General features: G+C 38.9%; 4 non-coding genes across 4 annotated transcripts; all 4 read left to right on the forward strand.

The window, feature by feature from the left end:
• Positions 1 to 14,994: 14,994 nt before the first annotated feature.
• LOC134988100 (U1 spliceosomal RNA) lies at positions 14,995 to 15,158 on the forward strand. Its single transcript, XR_010193627.1, has one exon. It is a non-coding gene; the product is annotated as a U1 spliceosomal RNA (small nuclear RNA).
• A 152-nt stretch (positions 15,159 to 15,310) lies between these two features.
• On the forward strand, positions 15,311 to 15,473 carry LOC134988064 (U1 spliceosomal RNA). Its single transcript, XR_010193596.1, has one exon. It is a non-coding gene; the product is annotated as a U1 spliceosomal RNA (small nuclear RNA).
• A 674-nt stretch (positions 15,474 to 16,147) lies between these two features.
• Positions 16,148 to 16,311, forward strand: LOC134988124 (U1 spliceosomal RNA). The gene has a single exon (XR_010193651.1). It is a non-coding gene; the product is annotated as a U1 spliceosomal RNA (small nuclear RNA).
• Positions 16,312 to 16,462: 151 nt separating this feature from the next.
• On the forward strand, positions 16,463 to 16,626 carry LOC134988001 (U1 spliceosomal RNA). Its single transcript, XR_010193540.1, has one exon. It is a non-coding gene; the product is annotated as a U1 spliceosomal RNA (small nuclear RNA).
• The last annotated feature ends 3,813 nt before the right edge of the window (positions 16,627 to 20,439 follow it).

Below are 20,439 nucleotides of genomic sequence, written 5' to 3' on the forward strand. Positions count from 1 at the left end.
GACAGTATTGTTTTCTTTCAAAAATCCACTTAATTTTCTTTACCCTATTATTCAAATGGTAATTGACAAAAACAAACTACATTGTCACCAGAAGAGCAATACAAAATGTACAAGTGATATATTAAAATCATCTTTCCAGCTTGAATTTCAATGATGCATTGGGGCAACGATTTTGTGAGAAACCTCTTCACCCTTAAATAAAGATTTTCTTAATTCCTTACCTGTGTGCTAATTAGATATCACCTTGTTTTCACATTAAACAGACTTCCACATGAGAAAGCAGCAAGGATGCAGTGGCGTTAATGTTTCCTGGTGTCAACCTGTATTATTTCAGTAGATATTGAAATGAGGATGCATCTTGCTGCCTTTCCAATGAAGCATGTTTAATTTAGTAATAGGTGAAAAACCATCCCTACAAAGGTGTTAATCAGATACTTGGCTTTGTGGACTCTTTTCAGAGAACAAATTTGTTAGCATAAAAATAAAGCCAGAAAATGAAGAGCTGTTTAATCACTCAATTGGATTTTTCTGCCAGCATATTTCTTTTTCTCTGCAACCCACTGCTAAATTGTGCTTCCTAGCTGTTTTTTTTATAAAATCACTTAATCAAATCTAACTCTGATTACATCAGAGTAGGCCAGGTACCCTACACCATAAGAGAGGGTTTGAAATTTTGACTTGTCTACTTAAATATCACCAAAATCTGATCACAAGGTCAATTACGTCCCTGGGTGGGATTGAACCACCAACTTTTTGGTTAATAGCCGTACACACTAACTGATTGCGCTACAGCGACACTTTGCAAAAGTACATACTGACAAAGGCTAATAAGCATTCATCTAGAACGTTTCCTAGAAAAACTTTAAATAGTCAATAATCTGGAGAGTTTTTGTAAGATGTTTCTTCCATCAACCAATGAAGAAACACATTGGTACTTTCCCATGATGAGTGAGTGCTTCAGGATCTCTTGCACTTACATGTGCAGCAGAGTACTGTAATGGAAGCATGCTGGGTCCATAACCCAGAGGTAGGCAGATTGAAATTATCCTCTGCTATATGCATTTTTTTTTTGTTAATTAAAGTAATCCAAAACTGGGATTGATATTTTTGCTCTTTTTATTTTACTTAAAGTACAATAACTTTTACCTTTTTAATTTGTTTTAATAGTATATAGACAGTATTGTTTTCTTTCAAAAATCCACTTAATTTTCTTTACCCGATTATTAAAATGGTAATTGACAAAAACAAACTACATTGTCACCAGAAGAGCAATACAAAATGTACAAGTGATATATTAAAATCATCTTTCCAGCTTGAATTTCAATGATGCATTGGGGCAACGATTTTGTGAGAAACATCTTACCATTAAATAAAGAATTTCTTAATTCCTTACCTGTGTGCTAATTAGATATCACCTTGTTTTCACATTAAACAGACTTCCACATGAGAAAGCAGCAAGGATGCAGTGGCGTTAATGTTTCCTGGTGTCAACCTGTATTATTTCAGTAGATCTTGAAATGAGGATGCATCTTGCTGCCTTTCCAATGAAGCATTTTTAATTTAGTAATAGGTGAAAAACCATCCCTACAAAGGTGTTAATCAGATACTTGTCTTTGTGGACTCTTTTCAGAGAACAAATTTGTTAGCATAAAAATAAAGTCAGAAAATGAAGAGCTGTTTAATCACTCAATTGGATTTTTCTGCCAGCATATTTCTTTTTCTCTGCAACCCACTGCTAAATTGTGCTTCCTAGCTGTTTTTTTTATAAAATCACTTAATCAAATCTAACTCTGATTACATCAGAGAAGGCCAGGTACCCTACACCATAAGAGGGGGTTTGAAATTTTGACTTGTCTACTTAAAGATCACCAAAATCTGATAACAAGGTAAATTACGTCCCTGGGTAGGATTGAACCACCAACCTTTTGGTTAATAACCGAACACGCTAACTGATTGCGCCACAGAGACACATTGCAAAAGTATATACTGACAAAGGCTAATAAGCATTCATCTAGAACGTTTCCTAGAAAAACTTTAAAAAGTCAATAATCTGGAGAGTTTTTGTAAGATGTTTCTTCCATCAACCAATGAAGAAACACATTGGTACTTTCCCATGATGAATGAGTGCTTCAGGATCTCTTGCACTTACATGTGCAGCAGAGTACTGCAATGGAAGCATGCTGGGCCCATAACCCAGAGGTAGGCAGATTGAAACTATCCTCTGCTATATGCATTTTTTTTTGTTAATTAAAGTAATCCAAAACTGGGATTGATATTTTTGCTCTTTTATTTTTACTTAAAGTACAATAACTTTTATTATTTTAATTTGTTTTAATAGTATATTGACAGTATTGTTTTCTTTCAAAAATCCACTTAATTTTCTTTACCCTATTATTCAAATGTTAATTGACAAAAACAAACTACATTGTCACCAGAAGAGCAATACAAAATGTACAAGTGATATATTAAAATCATCTTTCCAGCTTGAATTTCAATGATGCATTGGGGCAACGATTTTGTGAGAAACCTCTTCACCCTTAAATAAAGATTTTCTTAATTCCTTACCTGTGTGCTAATTAGATATCACCTTGTTTTCACATTAAACAGACTTCCACATGAGAAAGCAGCAAGGATGCAGTGGCGTTAATGTTTCCTGGTGTCAACCTGTATTATTTCAGTAGATCTTGAAATGAGGATGCATCTTGCTGCCTTTCCAATGAAGCATTTTTAATTTAGTAATAGGTGAAAAACCATCCCTACAAAGGTGTTAATCAGATACTTGTCTTTGTGGACTCTTTTCAGAGAACAAATTTGTTAGCATAAAAATAAAGTCAGAAAATGAAGAGCTGTTTAATCACTCAATTGGATTTTTCTGCCAGCATATTTCTTTTTCTCTGCAACCCACTGCTAAATTGTGCTTCCTAGCTGTTTTTTTTATAAAATCACTTAATCAAATCTAACTCTGATTACATCAGAGTAGGCCAGGTACCCTACACCATAAGAGAGGGTTTGAAATTTTGACTTGTCTACTTAAATATCACCAAAATCTGATCACAAGGTCAATTACGTCCCTGGGTGGGATTGAACCACCAACTTTTAGGTTAATAGCCGTACACACTAACTGATTGCGCTACAGCGACACTTTGCAAAAGTACATACTGACAAAGGCTAATAAGCATTCATCTAGAACGTTTCCTAGAAAAACTTTAAATAGTCAATAATCTGGAGAGTTTTTGTAAGATGTTTCTTCCATCAACCAATGAAGAAACACATTGGTACTTTCCCATGATGAGTGAGTGCTTCAGGATCTCTTGCACTTACATGTGCAGCAGAGTACTGTAATGGAAGCATGCTGGGTCCATAACCCAGAGGTAGGCAGATTGAAATTATCCTCTGCTATATGCATTTTTTTTTGTTAATTAAAGTAATCCAAAACTGGGATTGATATTTTTGCTCTTTTTATTTTACTTAAAGTACAATAACTTTTACCTTTTTAATTTGTTTTAATAGTATATAGACAGTATTGTTTTCTTTCAAAAATCCACTTAATTTTCTTTACCCGATTATTAAAATGGTAATTGACAAAAACAAACTACATTGTCACCAGAAGAGCAATACAAAATGTACAAGTGATATATTAAAATCATCTTTCCAGCTTGAATTTCAATGATGCATTGGGGCAACGATTTTGTGAGAAACATCTTACCATTAAATAAAGAATTTCTTAATTCCTTACCTGTGTGCTAATTAGATATCACCTTGTTTTCACATTAAACAGACTTCCACATGAGAAAGCAGCAAGGATGCAGTGGCGTTAATGTTTCCTGGTGTCAACCTGTATTATTTCAGTAGATCTTGAAATGAGGATGCATCTTGCTGCCTTTCCAATGAAGCATTTTTAATTTAGTAATAGGTGAAAAACCATCCCTACAAAGGTGTTAATCAGATACTTGTCTTTGTGGACTCTTTTCAGAGAACAAATTTGTTAGCATAAAAATAAAGTCAGAAAATGAAGAGCTGTTTAATCACTCAATTGGATTTTTCTGCCAGCATATTTCTTTTTCTCTGCAACCCACTGCTAAATTGTGCTTCCTAGCTGTTTTTTTTATAAAATCACTTAATCAAATCTAACTCTGATTACATCAGAGTAGGCCAGGTACCCTACACTATAAGAGAGGGTTTGAAATTTTGACTTGTCTACTTAAATATCACCAAAATCTGATCACAAGGTCAATTACGTCCCTGGGTGGGATTGAACCACCAACTTTTTGGTTAATAGCCGTACACACTAACTGATTGCGCTACAGCGACACTTTGCAAAAGTACATACTGACAAAGGCTAATAAGCATTCATCTAGAACGTTTCCTAGAAAAACTTTAAATAGTCAATAATCTGGAGAGTTTTTGTAAGATGTTTCTTCCATCAACCAATGAAGAAACACATTGGTACTTTCCCATGATGAGTGAGTGCTTCAGGATCTCTTGCACTTACATGTGCAGCAGAGTACTGTAATGGAAGCATGCTGGGTCCATAACCCAGAGGTAGGCAGATTGAAATTATCCTCTGCTATATGCATTTTTTTTTGTTAATTAAAGTAATCCAAAACTGGGATTGATATTTTTGCTCTTTTTATTTTACTTAAAGTACAATAACTTTTACCTTTTTAATTTGTTTTAATAGTATATAGACAGTATTGTTTTCTTTCAAAAATCCACTTAATTTTCTTTACCCGATTATTAAAATGGTAATTGACAAAAACAAACTACATTGTCACCAGAAGAGCAATACAAAATGTACAAGTGATATATTAAAATCATCTTTCCAGCTTGAATTTCAATGATGCATTGGGGCAACGATTTTGTGAGAAACATCTTACCCTTAAATAAAGATTTTCTTAATTCCTTACCTGTGTGCTAATTAGATATCACCTTGTTTTCACATTAAACAGACTTCCACATGAGAAAGCAGCAAGGATGCAGTGGCGTTAATGTTTCCTGGTGTCAACCTGTATTATTTCAGTAGATATTGAAATGAGGATGCATCTTGCTGCCTTTCCAATGAAGCAAGTTTAATTTAGTAATAGGTGAAAAACCATCCCTACAAAGATGTTAATCCGATACTTGGCTTTGTGGACACTTTTCAGAGAACAAATTAGTTAGCATAAAAATAAAGCCAGAAAATGAAGAGCTGTTTAATCACTCAATTGGATTTTTCTGCCAGCATATTTCATTTTCTCTGCAACCCACTGCTAAATTGTGCTTCCTAGCTGTTTTTTGATAAAATCACTTAATCAAATCTAACTCTGATTACATCAGAGTAGGCCAGGTACCCTACACCATAAGAGGGGGTTTGAAATTTTGACTTGTCTACTTAAAGATCACCAAAATCTGATGACAAGGTCAATAACATCCCTGGGTGGGATTGAACCACCAACCCTTTGGTTAATAACCAAACACACTAACCGATTGCACCACAGAGACACTTTGCAAAAGTATATACTGACAAAGGCTAATAAGCATTCATCTAGAACGTTTCCTAGAAAACTTTAAAAAGTCAATAATCTGGAGAGTTTTTGTAAGATGTTTCTTCCATCAACCAATGAAGAAACGCATTGGTACTTTCACATGATGAGTGAGTGCTTCAGGATCTCTTGCACTTACATGTGCAGCAGAGTACTGCAATTGAAGCATGCTGGGCCCCTTAACCCAGAGGTAGGCAGATTGAAACTATCCTCTGCTATATGCATTTTTTTTTTTGTTAATTAAAGTAATCCAAAACTGGGATTGATATTTTTGCTCTTTTATTTTTACTTAAAGTACAATAACTTTTACCATTTTAATTTGTTTTAATAGTATATTGACAGTATTGTTTTCTTTCAAAAATCCACTTAATTTTCTTTACCCTATTATTAAAATGGTAATTGACAAAAACAAACTACATTGTCACCAGAAGAGCAATACAAAATGTACAAGTGATATATTAAAATCATCTTTCCAGCTTGAATTTCAATGATGCATTGGGGCAACGATTTTGTGAGAAACATCTTCACCCTTAAATAAAGATTTTCTTAATTCCTTACCTGTGTGCTAATTAGATATCACCTAGTTTTCACATTAAACAGACTTCCACATGAGAAAGCAGCAAGGATGCAGTGGCGTTAATGTTTCCTGGTGTCAACCTGTATTATTTCAGTAGATATTGAAATGAGGATGCATCTTGCTGCCTTTCCAATGAAGCAAGTTTAATTTAGTAATAGGTGAAAAACCATCCCTACAAAGATGTTAATCAGATACTTGGCTTTGTGGACACTTTTCAGAGAACAAATTTGTTAGCATAAAAATAAAGCCAGAAAATGAAGAGCTGTTTAATCACTCAATTGGATTTTTTTGCCAGCATATTTCTTTTTCTCTGCAAACCACTGCTAAATTGTGCTTCCTAGCTGTTTTTATAAAATCACTGAATCAAATCTAACTCTGATTACATCAGAGAAGGCCAGGTACCCTACACCATAACAGGGGTTTTTGAAATTTTGACTTGTCTACTTAAAGATCACCAAAATCTGATAACAAGGTCAATTACATCCCTGGGTGGGATTGAACCACCAACCTTTTGGTTAATAGCCGTACACACTAACTGATTGCGCCACAGCGACACTTTGCAAAAGTACATACTGACAAAGGCTAATAAGCATTCATCTAGAACGTTTCCTAGAAAAACTTTAAATAGTCAATAATCTGGAGAGTTTTTGTAAGATGTTTCTTCCATCAACCAATGAAGAAACACATTGGTACTTTCCCATGATGAGTGAGTGCTTCAGGATCTCTTGCAATTACATGTGCAGCAGAGTACTGTAATGGAAGCATGCTGGGTCCATAGCCCAGAGGTAAGCAGATTGAAACTATCCTCTGCTAAATGCATTTTTTTTTGTTAATTCAAGTAATCCAAAACTGGGATTGATATTTTTGCTCTTTTATTTTTACTTAAAGTACAATAACTTTTACCATTTTCATTTGTTTTAGTGCAAATGGCATATCAGCAGTCAGCACTAACTGGTGACATGCCATTTGTACAAGTAAGCCATGTGTGACTAATATATAAACATGCTTTATTAAATAACACCTCAAACTATCATACCCAGGATTCAAACCTATAACCTGTTGAATTTTAATCAAACACCCTACCCATGGAGCTACTTGATCCTACATCTTTTCTAACCTCCAAAAACAGATTCAGTTGCATTTTCCAGCGTGTTTTGTTTGCGCCTTTGCAAATGTCTTACATCGACAAACTTATTTAGTACTATTTTGCAAACAGGGTTACATTGTCGCAACATTGTGTTCCCTAATTGCTTGATTTTTTAAATGCAACAATTGATAAAGACACCTGTTAATTGCTCTGTGGAGTCTTATTTTGTGTTTTGTGTTTAGTCTTTAGATCTGAATTTGAATGTACTTGTGAACTAACTTAATTTCCTACTTCTAAATTCATTCCTAAATTCACTACTTACATGAATCCTGTAGTTGGGCATTTTGGGACTTCGATTGTGGGCATTGTTTTGTGTCCAGACCAGCAGCAGGTGGTGTGCATTTGCTGGAAAGGCATCGAAGACCTCCGATATGCTGCATCTCCTGATGTGTGTCTCCCTCAAGTGGCTGTCAGCAAATGCCTGCTAGACACCCCATTCCAAGCTGATTGTGACATCATGGAACATGCATCATAGAACAGGCATGCTAAAACATGGGTCTTCAACCTGCGACCCTCCAGCTGCTGTGGAACTATACATCCCAGCATGCCCTGCCTCAGTTTTAGCATACCTTAATAGCAAAACTGTGGCAGGGCATGCTGGGATGTGTAGTTTCACAGAAGCTGGAGGGCCACAGGATGAAGACCCATGTGCTAGAGCCAAGCCGCAGGTACATTGAATGCTAGCAAGCTGAATATTTAAATCCTTTTTGTTCCGCAGCATTCCAATGCGGAAGATTCCATGGAACCAGAGATCCTTCCATTGAGAAGGACATGCTGCCTGGATGACTACACTGTGCAAATTAAATCACGGAGCCAGTTGGCTTGTGGGTGGCTCTGGTGACTGGGTGGTTGGGTGGGTGGTGTGTCGGAAGTGGAGCGCATGCAAATGATTGTGTATCATCCAGCTAGTGAGAGAGAAAACTCATGCAGGAGTGTGCCTGCTTGTCAGTGGGTTATGCACCTTGCCAGACGTTAAATCTACATAGAGCAGCTGGAGGGGACAAGAGCAGGTTTGCAAAATATAGATAGAAGAGCATATATGCTGGCGCATTCTCCATGATTGTGTCAGCTTATGTTTTGGTGCACTGCACTTTCCTCCACTAAGTTTTAGCCATTTTTGTTAAGCTCAAGTGTAGTTTCTTCTCGGCCTTTTGGCTGTGATCTTGTATCGTGGTTGAAGGGTCTGCTGGAGGGAGGGATTGTTTTCTTCATTGGCGAAAGACCAAAGATATTCCAGGATGGAAGGCTTGGGAACACTATCTGTTTTTCAGTTGTGGAAGAGCACAGAGGTCGGATTGGACTACATTCTATAGTAAAGGATATCTTTCTATTTATTGACCCTCCCCTTATATGTGTCTGTGTTACAATAAAGCTTCGGTTTTGTGAATCCCTCACCCTCTTACACTCCACACCCATAGCCTTATTAACTGTTGTATTATTGTATAGTTTAAATGTATAGTGCAGTTCATGATTTATAGTGTAGACTGGCCTGTGCTGTAGTTCTTGAACTGTACTATACCGTCAGCATTTGTATTGTGTTTTGGCTGTGCTGCAACACTGTATTTATGTGTGCAATGTTTATGTATGTTTTTTTTTATGTCAATAAAGACTGCTTTTTCAAGCCAATATCTGAAAACAATCAATGTTTATCTTTGATGGCAATAAAAGTGGTATGATATTTGATGCTTTTGAAATCCAATATCTGATATGTCCCCTATCTGGGAACCATATATTAAATGGCTTTTCAGAAAAGGGAGATGGGAGAAGAGCTTTCAGTACTTGTAGGACCGATGCACATAAAGAAGCAAAAAAACATACATAAACATTACACACATAAGTACCGCGTTGCGGCACAGCCAAAACACAATAGAAATGCTGACGGTATAGTACAGTTCAAGAACTACAGCACAGGCCAGCCTACACTATAAATCATGAACTGCACTATACATTTAAACTGTACAATAATACAACAGTTAATAAGGCTATGGGTGTGGAGTGTAAGAGGGTGAGGGAATCACAAGCCCGAAGCTTTATTGAAAGACTGACACATATAAGGGGAGGATTAATACATAGAAAGACATCCTTTACTATAGAATGTAGTTCAATCCGGTCTTTCAACTCTTCCACAATTGAAAAACGGATAGTGTTCCCAAGCCTTCCATCCTGGAATATCTTTGGTCTTTCGCCAATGAAGAAAGCAATCCCTCCCTCCAGCAGACCCTTCAACCACAATACAAGATCACAGCCAAAAGGCCGAGAAGCAACTACACTTGAGCTTAACAAAAATGGCTAAAACTTAGTGGAGGAAAGTGCAGTGCACCAAAACATAAGCTGACACAATCATGGAGAATGCGCCAGCATATATGCTCTTCTATCTATATTTTGCAAACCTGCTCTTGTCCCCTCCAGCTGCTCTATGTAGCTTTAACGTCTGGCAAGGTGCATAACCCACTGACAAGCAGGCACACTCCTGCATGAGTTTTCACTCTCACTAGCTGGATGATACACAATCATTTGCATGTGCTCCACCTCCGACACACCACCCACCCAACCACCCAGTCACCAGAGCCACCCACAAACCAACTGGCTCCGTGATTTAATTTGCACAGTGTAGTCATCCAGGCAGCATGTCCTTCTCAATGGAAGGATCTCTGGTTCCATGGAATCTTCCGCATTGGAATGCTGCGGAACAAAAAGGATTTAAATATTCAGCTTGCTAGCATTCAATGTACCTGCGGCTTGGCTCTAGCACATGGGTCTTCATCCTGTGGCCCTCCAGCTGCTGTGAAACTACACATCCCAGCATGCCCTGCCACAGTTTTGCTATAAGGTATGCTAAAACTAAGGCAGGGCATGCTGGGATGTGTAGTTCCACAGCAGTTGGAGGGTCGCAGGTTGAAGACCCATGTTTTAGCATGCCTGTTCTATGATGCATGTTCCGTGATGTCACAATCAGCTTGGAATGGGGTGTCTAGCAGGCATTTGCTGACAGCGCAACACGAAAAAAGAATGTGTGTGTCTGGCGCTAAGTTTTTCCCAACTGTAGCCTCTTAACATAGAGAACAACCCAAAGTAGGCTGCCTACACAAAATGGACCTGGAAATCCACTAAACATCAAATGTGTACCTAAAAAAAAATATGAGTGAAGGCGCACAATATGATAACCGACTGCTTCTTTGATACAATTTATCTAGTTTATTAAAATTACTGATTAAAAATCAATCTTATATAGACAGTAAGGCAAATTCATTAGCCAATAAATTTCATATTACCATAAAACAATAATTAAAACAATTACTCTATGAGCAAGCAAGTGTAAACTCCACACAGATTGCACTTTGATTCATATAGCTCCTTTAGAAAGCTTGCCACAGTTTTGCTATTAAGGTATGCTAAAACTGAGGCAGGGCATGCTGGGATGTATAGTTCCACAGCAGCTGGAGGGTCGCAGGTTGAAGACCCATGTTTTAGCATGCCTGTTCTATGATGCATGTTCCATGATGTCACAATCAGCTTGGAATGGGGTGTCTAGCAGGCATTTGCTGACAGCCACTTGAGGGAGACACACATCAGGAGATGCAGCATACCGGAGGTCTTCGATGCCTTTCCAGCAAATGCACACCACCTGCTGCTGGTCTGGACACAAAACAATGCCCACAATCGAAGTCCCAAAATGCCCAACTACAGGATTCATGTAAGTAGTGAATTTAGGAATGAATTTAGAAGTAGGAAATTAAGTTAGTTCACAAGTACATTCAAATTCAGATCTAAAGTCTAGGTAGGCCTCACGTCCTGGCAGCCGCCAGCATTTAAAAATGCCTTGATTAGAGGTACGGAATTAAATGTAGATAAGAAGTAGACACAAAATAAGACTCCGCAGAGCAGTTATCAGGTGTTTTTATCAATTGTTGCATTTAAAAAATCAAGCAATTAGGGAACACAATGTTGCAACAATGTAACCCTATTTGCAAAATAGTACTAAATAAGTTTGTCGATGTAAGACATTTGCAAAGGCGCATCCAAAACACGCTGGAAAATGCAACTGAATCTGTTTTTGGAGGCTAGAATAGGAAATGTGCATCGGTCCTACAAGTACTGAAAGCTCTTCTCCCATCTCCCTTTTCTGAAAAGCCATTTAATATATGGTTCCCAGATAGGGGACATATCAGATATTGCCTTTCAAAAGCAGCAAATATCATACCACTTCTATTGCCATCAAAGATAAACATTGATTGTTTTCAGATATTGGATTGAAAAAGCAGTCTTTATTGACATAAAGAAGCCATAAAACATACATAAACATTACACACATAAGTACTGTGTTGCAGCACAGCCAAAACACAATACAAATGCTGTCGGTATAGTACAGTTCAAGAACTACAGCACAGGTCAGCCTACACTATAAATCATGAACTGCACTATACATTTAAACAATACAATAGTTAATAAGGCTATGGGTGTGGAGTGTAAGAGGGTGACGGAATCACAAGCCCAAAGCTTTATTGAAAGACAGACACATATAAAGGGAGGATTAATAAATACAAAGATACCCTTTACTATAGAATGTAGTCCAATCCGGTCTTTCAACTCTTCCACAACTGAAAAACGGATAGTGTTCCCAAGCCTTCCATCCTGGAATATCTTCAGTCTCTCGCCAATGAAGAAAACAATCCCTCCAGCAGACTCTTCAACCACAATACAATATCACAGCCAAAAGAGCGAGAAGCAACTACACTTGCGTTTAAACAAAATGGCTAAAACTTAGTGGAGGAAAGTGCAGTGCACCAAAACATAAGCTGACACAATCATGGAGAATGCGCCAGCATATATGCTCTTCTGTCTATATTTTCCAAACCTGCTCTTGTCCCCTCCAGTTGCTCCATGTAGATTTGACGTCTGGCAAGGTGCATAACTCACTGACAAGCAGGCACACTCCTGCATGAGTTTTCTCTCTCACTAGCTGGATGATACACATTCATTTGCATGTGCTCCACCTCCGACACACCGCCCACCTAACCACCCAGTAACCAGAGCCACCCACAAGCCAACTGGCTCCGTGATTTAATTTGCACAGTGCAGTCATCCAGGCAGCATGTCCTTCTCAATGGAATAATCTCTGGTTCCATGGAATCTTCCACATTGGAATGCTGCGGAACAAAAAGGATTTAAACGTTCAGCTTGCTAGCATTCAATGTACCTGCGGTTTGGTTCTAGCACATGGGTCTTCATCCTGTGGCCCTCCAGCTGCTGTGAAACTACACATCCCAGCATGCCCTGCCACAGTTTTGCTATTAAGGTATGCTAAAACTGAGGCAGGGCATGCTGGGATATGTAGTTCCACAGCAGCTGGAGGGTCGCAGGTTGAAGACCCATGTTCTAGCATGCCTGTTCTATGATGCATGTTCCGTGATGTCACAATCAGCTTGGAATGGGGTGTCTAGCATGCATTTGCTGACTGCCACTTGAGGCAGACACACATCAGGAGATGCAGCATATCGGAGGTCTTCGATGCCTTTCCAGCAAATGCACACCACCAGCTGCTGGTCTGGACACAAAACAATGCCCACAATTGAAGGCTCAAAATGCCCAACTACAGGATTAATGTAAGTAGTGAATTTAGGAATGAGTTTAGAAGTAGGAAATTAAGTTAGTTCACAAGTACATTCAAATTCAGATCTAAAGACTAGGTAGGCCTCACGTCCTGGCAGCACCCAGCATTTAAAAATGCCTTGATTATAGGTAGGGAATTAAATGTAGATAAGAAGTAGACACAAAAGAAGACTCCACAGAGCAATTATCAGGTGTCTTTATCAATTTTTGCATTTAAAAAATCAAGCAATTAGGGAACACAATGTTGCGACAATGTAACCCTATTTGCAAAATAGTACTAAATAAGTTTGTCGATGTAAGACATTTGCAAAGGCGCAAACAAAACACGCTGGAAAATGCAACTGAATCTGTTTTTGGAGGTTAGAATAGATGCAGGATCAAGTAGCTCAATGGGTAGGGTGTTTGATTAGAATTTAACAGGTTATAGGTTTGAATCCTGGGTATGATAGTTTGAGGTGTTATTTAATAAAGTATGTTTATATATTAGTCACACATGGCTTACTTGTACAAATGGCACGTCACCAGTTAGTGCTGACTGCTGATATGCCATTTACACAAACATGCCATGTGTGACTGTATATGCATTTAAGGAGGGCACCCCTGCAATACCACAAACCATTGAGTGCCAAGTATACTAGATATATCTTCATATCTCATGTGCTTTCTCTGAGATCAATCTTGTTATGCCCCTTCCCCACAAGGCATGCGCCTTTTGTCCATATTGCAAAAATGGGGGGGAGGGCATATAATTCTCTGTCACAGGGCACCAAAAAGTCTAGTTATGGCTCTGGTATGCATTATGTAATCTGGCAGACCATCTCTCCAACACTGGCTGGTTGGAATAGAAATCCGGTTATCTATGTGAGCAAATGACCATCAACGATTTACTCTCAAACACTAAAAAATGGACAAAAATGGTCCCCTAAACAAATTGGTTAAATTTTGGGTTTAACCAATTTGTGTAATGACCATTTTTGACCACTTTTCTAGTGTTTGGGAGCAAATGGTTAATTGACATTTGCTCCTATACATTACCAGATTTTCATTCCATCCATCCAGACTGGATAGATAGCCTGACAGATAATTGTGTAGTGTACGCCCAGGATAACTGTTAGTCATGCTTTATTTTATGGCGGCACATAAATGGGTGGACAGATCCAGGGCAAGCACTGCCCACTCATGCATAGTTGTCAACTGATGTGAAGTTCCAGGGGGCAATCTCAGTTATAAAGAGAAGTATCTGGAAATTGTCCCTAGTTAAAAAAAAAAAAATTTGATCAACTCCATTTATTTAGTATGATATCCCAGGTGATAAGATGCCGGCAGTCAGAACAACATACTTTATTAAATAACACATCTCAAACTACCATACCCAGGATTCAAACCTATAACCTGTTGAATTCTAATCAAACACCCTACCTATTGAGCTATTTGATCCTGCATAAAAATTGTGAACATTATATGAAGCTATTGGTACTTTGCAAAAAAAAAGAATCAGCATTACAACGCAGCAGATCCATGCAGTTTGCAGCCACACACTACATGTATCTGCTCAGCCACAATGCTGATTATTTCTTCACAAAGTACAAGGTGAGCTCCAAACAGAATTCTCTAGCTTAGAATTATACCTTTCTTTGCCAAACCTAGAAGTCGGGCCCCCCACCCTGGGATCCCCCAGAGGGAGGCCTGCACCGTCATGCGGCAGGCTTGTCCGTTTTGGAAGCAGGCTGATGGGCAGCCCAGGATTGCTTCAGTCTGGGCTTGGCAGGTCTGGAAACATGAGCTTGCTTTGGGTATGCCTGACCTTGGGTACGCTTTACCTGGAGGATGAAAGGGCCAAGAAAAGTACTTTTAGCCTTCTGCGTGGTAGGAGTCATACTAGGTAGGCAAGCTGTTTTAGCAGTAGCCAGATCAGCTACAATCTTATTGAGGTCTTCTCCAAAAGGAGATTCAACTGAGGCAGCACAAGGGAACTCTCATCTGGGGACAACAACTGCAGGGAGAACACATATTTTCAGATGAACATGGTAGGGCAGAAGGCTGCCTAATACTGAAGCACCCCCAAACAACAAATCAAATGCAACTTACTTGACAGAGATGTGCCTGAGCAAGGGCCCTCCCCAGCCCTAGCCCAAATCATACTTATTTTGCATAGGAGATACCATGGTCATGAAGATTGTTCTCCCAGGGTTAGGTTCATTCATTGCATTCTGGGTATGCTGACCCCTGTGATTTCCCCAAATGTGGGAAACTCGACTGCATTATTTGTGGTAGTGGGGGACTGTGTTTGTGCTTTCCTCTGGTCAGCTCTGGTAAAAGTCAGATTTCTTTGTCTCAGATCTTCCTCTAGCCTTGTTCTTCTTTCGAGAGTTCCCTTGTGCTGCCTCAGTTGGATCTCCTTCACTTGACAGGGGGGTGCCCGAGCAGCGACCCTCCCCAGCTCTAGCCCAACTCCTACTTAGTTGCCAGGTGAGATACTATGATCATGAAGTTGCTTCTCCCAGGGCAAGGCTCACCCATTGCACTCTGGGTGTGCTGCCCCTGCGATTTCCCCAAATGTGGGAAACTTGACTGCATAATTTGAGTTTTCCCTGGTCGGCTCTCATGTAATTCAGATCTCTTTGTCTCAGGTCTCTCTCCAGCCTAGTTTGCTGTCTGGTTCCACTTCTTTTTTCTTGTGCCCCTCCCTTCTATACCCTTGTGCACTATCCTGACTTCTCCTCCCGTCTGCTTACTTTATGCCTCCCAATGCACAATGCAAACTACGGGTAGTGCTGCAGGGCCCACACCCTTTTACTTGCTTTACAGAGCAGCTCTGGAGCTGTTACAGTGCCCAGCTGCTGCAAGAAATCAGCTTGAATGCTTCAGGGGCTGGGGAATGGCCAACATGAGCCCCACACCGAAGGAGGGTGGGTGTGCTTAATGCGAACTAGGGGTCATCCAAGCACCACAAAAGGCCTCCATGCCCTGCACGCTCCTTTTCTCTTTTCATATGCAGACGAGGGTTGAAGCCAACTTTGACCCACTGCTTGGATGACATCACCATATTCAAATCCATCTGCTGCAGGCCATCCCCCAGGAATGCTTGCACTAGTTGTTGCATTTGGTTTGTTGTTTGGGGGTGCTTCAGTATTAGGCAGCCTTCTGCCACCCCATGTTCATCTGAAAATATGTGTTCTCCCTGCAGTTGTTGTCCCCAGATGAGAGTTCCCTTGTGCTGCCTCAGTTGAATCTCCTTTACTTGACAGAGATGTGCCTGAGCAGCGGCCCTCCCCAGCCCTATCCCAAATCATACTTATTTTGCATAGGAGATACTATTGTCATGAAGATTGTTCTCCCAGGGTGAGGTTCATTCATTGCATTCTGGGTATGCTGACCCCTGTGATTTCCCCAAATGTGGGAAACTCGACTGCATTATTTGTGGTAGTGGTGGACTGTGTTTGTGCTTTCCTCTGGTCAGCTCTGGTAAAAGTCAGATTTCTTTGTCTCAGATCTTCCTCTAGCCTTGTTCTTCTTTTGAGAGTTCCCTTGTGCTGCCTCAGTTGGATCTCCTTCACTTGAAAGGTAGTGCCCGAGCAGCGACCCTCCCCAGCTCTAGCCCAACTCCTACTAACCTGCCAGGTGAGATACTATGATCATGAAGGTGCTTCTCCCAGGGCAAGGCTCACCCATTGCACTCTGGGTGTGCTGCCCCTTGCGATTTCCCCAAATGTGGGAAACTTGACTGCATAATTTGTGTTTCCCCTGGACGGCTCTCGTATAATTCAGATCTCTTTGTCTCAGGTCTCTCTCCAGCCTAGTATGCTGTCTGTTTCCACTTCTCTTTTCTTGAGCCCATCCCTTCTATAACCTTGTGCACTATCCTGACTTCTCCTCCCGTCTGCTTACTTTGTGCCTTCCAATGCACAATGCAAACTACAGGTAGTGCTGCAGGGCCCACACCCTTTTACTTGCCTTACAGAGCAGCTCTGGAGCTGTTACAGTACCCAGCTGCTGCAAGAAATCAGCTTGAATGCTTTAGGGGCTGGGGCATGGCCAACATGAGCCCCACACCGAAGGAGGGTGGGGGTGTTTATTGCGAACTAGGGGTCATCCAAGCGTCGCAAAAGGCCGCCATGCCCTGCATATCCCTTTTCTCTTTTCATAAGCAGACGAGGGATGAAGCCAACTTTGACCCACTGCTTGGATGACATCACTTGCTGCCTTTCCAATGAAGCAAGTTTAATTTAGTAATAGGTGAAAAACCATCCCTACAAAGGTGTTAATCAGATACTTGGCTTTGTGGACACTTTTCAGAGAACAAATTTGTTAGCATAAAAATAAAGCCAGAAAATGAAGAGCTGTTTAATCACTCAATTGAATTTTTCTGCAAGCGTATTTCTTTTTCTCTGCAACCCACTGCTAAGTTGTGCTTCCTAGCTGTTCTTTTATAAAATCACTTAATCAAATCTAACTCTGATTACATCAGAGAAGGCCAGGTACCCTACACCATAAGAGGGGGTTTGAAATTTTGACTTGTCTACTTAAAGATCACCAAAATCTGATAACAAGGTAAATTACGTCCCTGGGTAGGATTGAACCACCAACCTTTTGGTTAATAACCGAACACGCTAACTGATTGCGCCACAGAGACACATTGCAAAAGCATATACTGACAAAGGCTAATAAGCATTCATCTAGAACGTTTCCTAGAAAAACTTTAAAAAGTCAATAATCTGGAGAGTTTTTGTAAGATGTTTCTTCCATCAACCAATGAAGAAACACATTGGTACTTTCCCATGATGAGTGAGTGCTTCAGGATCTCTTGCACTTACATGTGCAGCAGAGTACTGCAATGGAAGCATGCTGGGCCCATAACCCAGAGGTAGGCAGATTGAAACTATCCTCTGCTATATGCATTTTTTTTTTGTTAATTAAAGTAATCCAAAACTGGGATTGATATTTTTGCTCTTTTATTTTTACTTAAAGTACAATAACTTTTATTATTTTAATTTGTTTTAATAGTATATTGACAGTATTGTTTTCTTTCAAAAATCCACTTAATTTTCTTTACCCTATTATTCAAATGGTAATTGACAAAAACAAACTACATTGTCACCAGAAGAGCAATACAAAATGTACAAGTGATATATTAAAATCATCTTTCCAGCTTGAATTTCAATGATGCATTGGGGCAACGATTTTGTGAGAAACCTCTTCACCCTTAAATAAAGATTTTCTTAATTCCTTACCTGTGTGCTAATTAGATATCACCTTGTTTTCACATTAAACAGACTTCCACATGAGAAAGCAGCAAGGATGCAGTGGCGTTAATGTTTCCTGGTGTCAACCTGTATTATTTCAGTAGATATTGAAATGAGGATGCATCTTGCTGCCTTTCCAATGAAGCATGTTTAATTTAGTAATAGGTGAAAAACCATCCCTACAAAGGTGTTAATCAGATACTTGGCTTTGTGGACTCTTTTCAGAGAACAAATTTGTTAGCATAAAAATAAAGCCAGAAAATGAAGAGCTGTTTAATCACTCAATTGGATTTTTCTGCCAGCATATTTCTTTTTCTCTGCAACCCACTGCTAAATTGTGCTTCCTAGCTGTTTTTTTTTATAAAATCACTTAATCAAATCTAACTGATTACATCAGAGTAGGCCAGGTACCCTACACCATAAGAGAGGGTTTGAAATTTTGACTTGTCTACTTAAATATCACCAAAATCTGATCACAAGGTCAATTACGTCCCTGGGTGGGATTGAACCACCAACTTTTTGGTTAATAGCCGTACACACTAACTGATTGCGCTACAGCGACACTTTGTGAAAGTACATACTGACAAAGGCTAATAAGCATTCATCTAGAACGTTTCCTAGAAAAACTTTAAATAGTCAATAATCTGGAGAGTTTTTGTAAGATGTTTCTTCCATCAACCAATGAAGAAACACATTGGTACTTTCCCATGATGAGTGAGTGCTTCAGGATCTCTTGCACTTACATGTGCAGCAGAGTACTCTAATGGAAGCATGCTGGGTCCATAACCCAGAGGTAGGCAGATTGAAATTATCCTCTGCTATATGCATTTTTTTTTGTTAATTAAAGTAATCCAAAACTGGGATTGATATTTTTGCTCTTTTTATTTTACTTAAAGTACAATAACTTTTACCTTTTTAATTTGTTTTAATAGTATATAGACAGTATTGTTTTCTTTCAAAAATCCACTTAATTTTCTTTACCCGATTATTAAAATGGTAATTGACAAAAACAAACTACATTGTCACCAGAAGAGCAATACAAAATGTACAAGTGATATATTAAAATCATCTTTCCAGCTTGAATTTCAATGATGCATTGGGGCAACGATTTTGTGAGAAACATCTTACCCTTAAATAAAGATTTTCTTAATTCCTTACCTGTGTGCTAATTAGATATCACCTTGTTTTCACATTAAACAGACTTCCACATGAGAAAACAGCAAGGATGCAGTGGCGTTAATGTTTCCTGGTGTCAACCTGTATTATTTCAGTAGATATTGAAATGAGGATGCATCTTGCTGCCTTTCCAATGAAGCAAGTTTAATTTAGTAATAGGTGAAAAACCATCCCTACAAAGATGTTAATCCGATACTTGGCTTTGTGGACACTTTTCAGAGAATAAATTAGTTAGCATAAAAATAAAGCCAGAAAATGAAGAGCTGTTTAATCACTCAATTGGATTTTTCTGCCAGCATATTTCATTTTCTCTGCAAACCACTGCTAAATTGTGCTTCCTAGCTGTTTTTTGATAAAATCACTTAATCAAATCTAACTCTGATTACATCAGAGTAGGCCAGGTAACCTACACCATAAGAGGGGGTTTGAAATTTTGACTTGTCTACTTAAAGATCACCAAAATCTAATGACAAGGTCAATAACATCCCTGGGTGGGATTGAACCACCAACCCTTTGGTTAATAACCAAACACACTAACCGATTGCACCACAGAGACACTTTGCAAAAGTACATACTGACAAAGGCTAATAAGCATTCATCTAGAACGTTTTCCTAGAAAACTTTAAAAAGTCAATAATCTGGAGAGTTTTTGTAAGATGTTTCTTCCATCAACCAATGAAGAAACACATTGGTACTTTCCCATGATGAGTGAGTGCTTCAGAATCTCTTGCACTTACATGTGCAGCAGAGTACTGCAATGGAAGCATGCTGGGCCCCTTAACCCAGAGGTAGGCAGATTGAAACTATCCTCTGCTATATGCATTTTTTTTTTGTTAATTAAAGTAATCCAAAACTGGGATTGATATTTTTGCTCTTTTATTTTTACTTAAAGTACAATAACTTTTACCATTTTAATTTGTTTTAATAGTATATTGACACTATTGTTTTCTTTCAAAAATCCACTTAATTTTCTTTACCCTATTATTAAAATGGTAATTGACAAAAACAAACTACATTGTCACCAGAAGAGCAATACAAAATGTACAAGTGATATATTAAAATCATCTTTCCAGCTTGAATTTCAATGATTCATTGGGGCAACGATTTTGTGAGAAACATCTTCACCCTTAAATAAAGATTTTCTTAATTCCTTACCTGTGTGCT

This window comes from Pseudophryne corroboree, unplaced genomic scaffold (assembly GCF_028390025.1).
Source record: "Pseudophryne corroboree isolate aPseCor3 unplaced genomic scaffold, aPseCor3.hap2 scaffold_1023, whole genome shotgun sequence".
Taxonomy (NCBI): Eukaryota; Metazoa; Chordata; class Amphibia; order Anura; family Myobatrachidae; genus Pseudophryne; species Pseudophryne corroboree.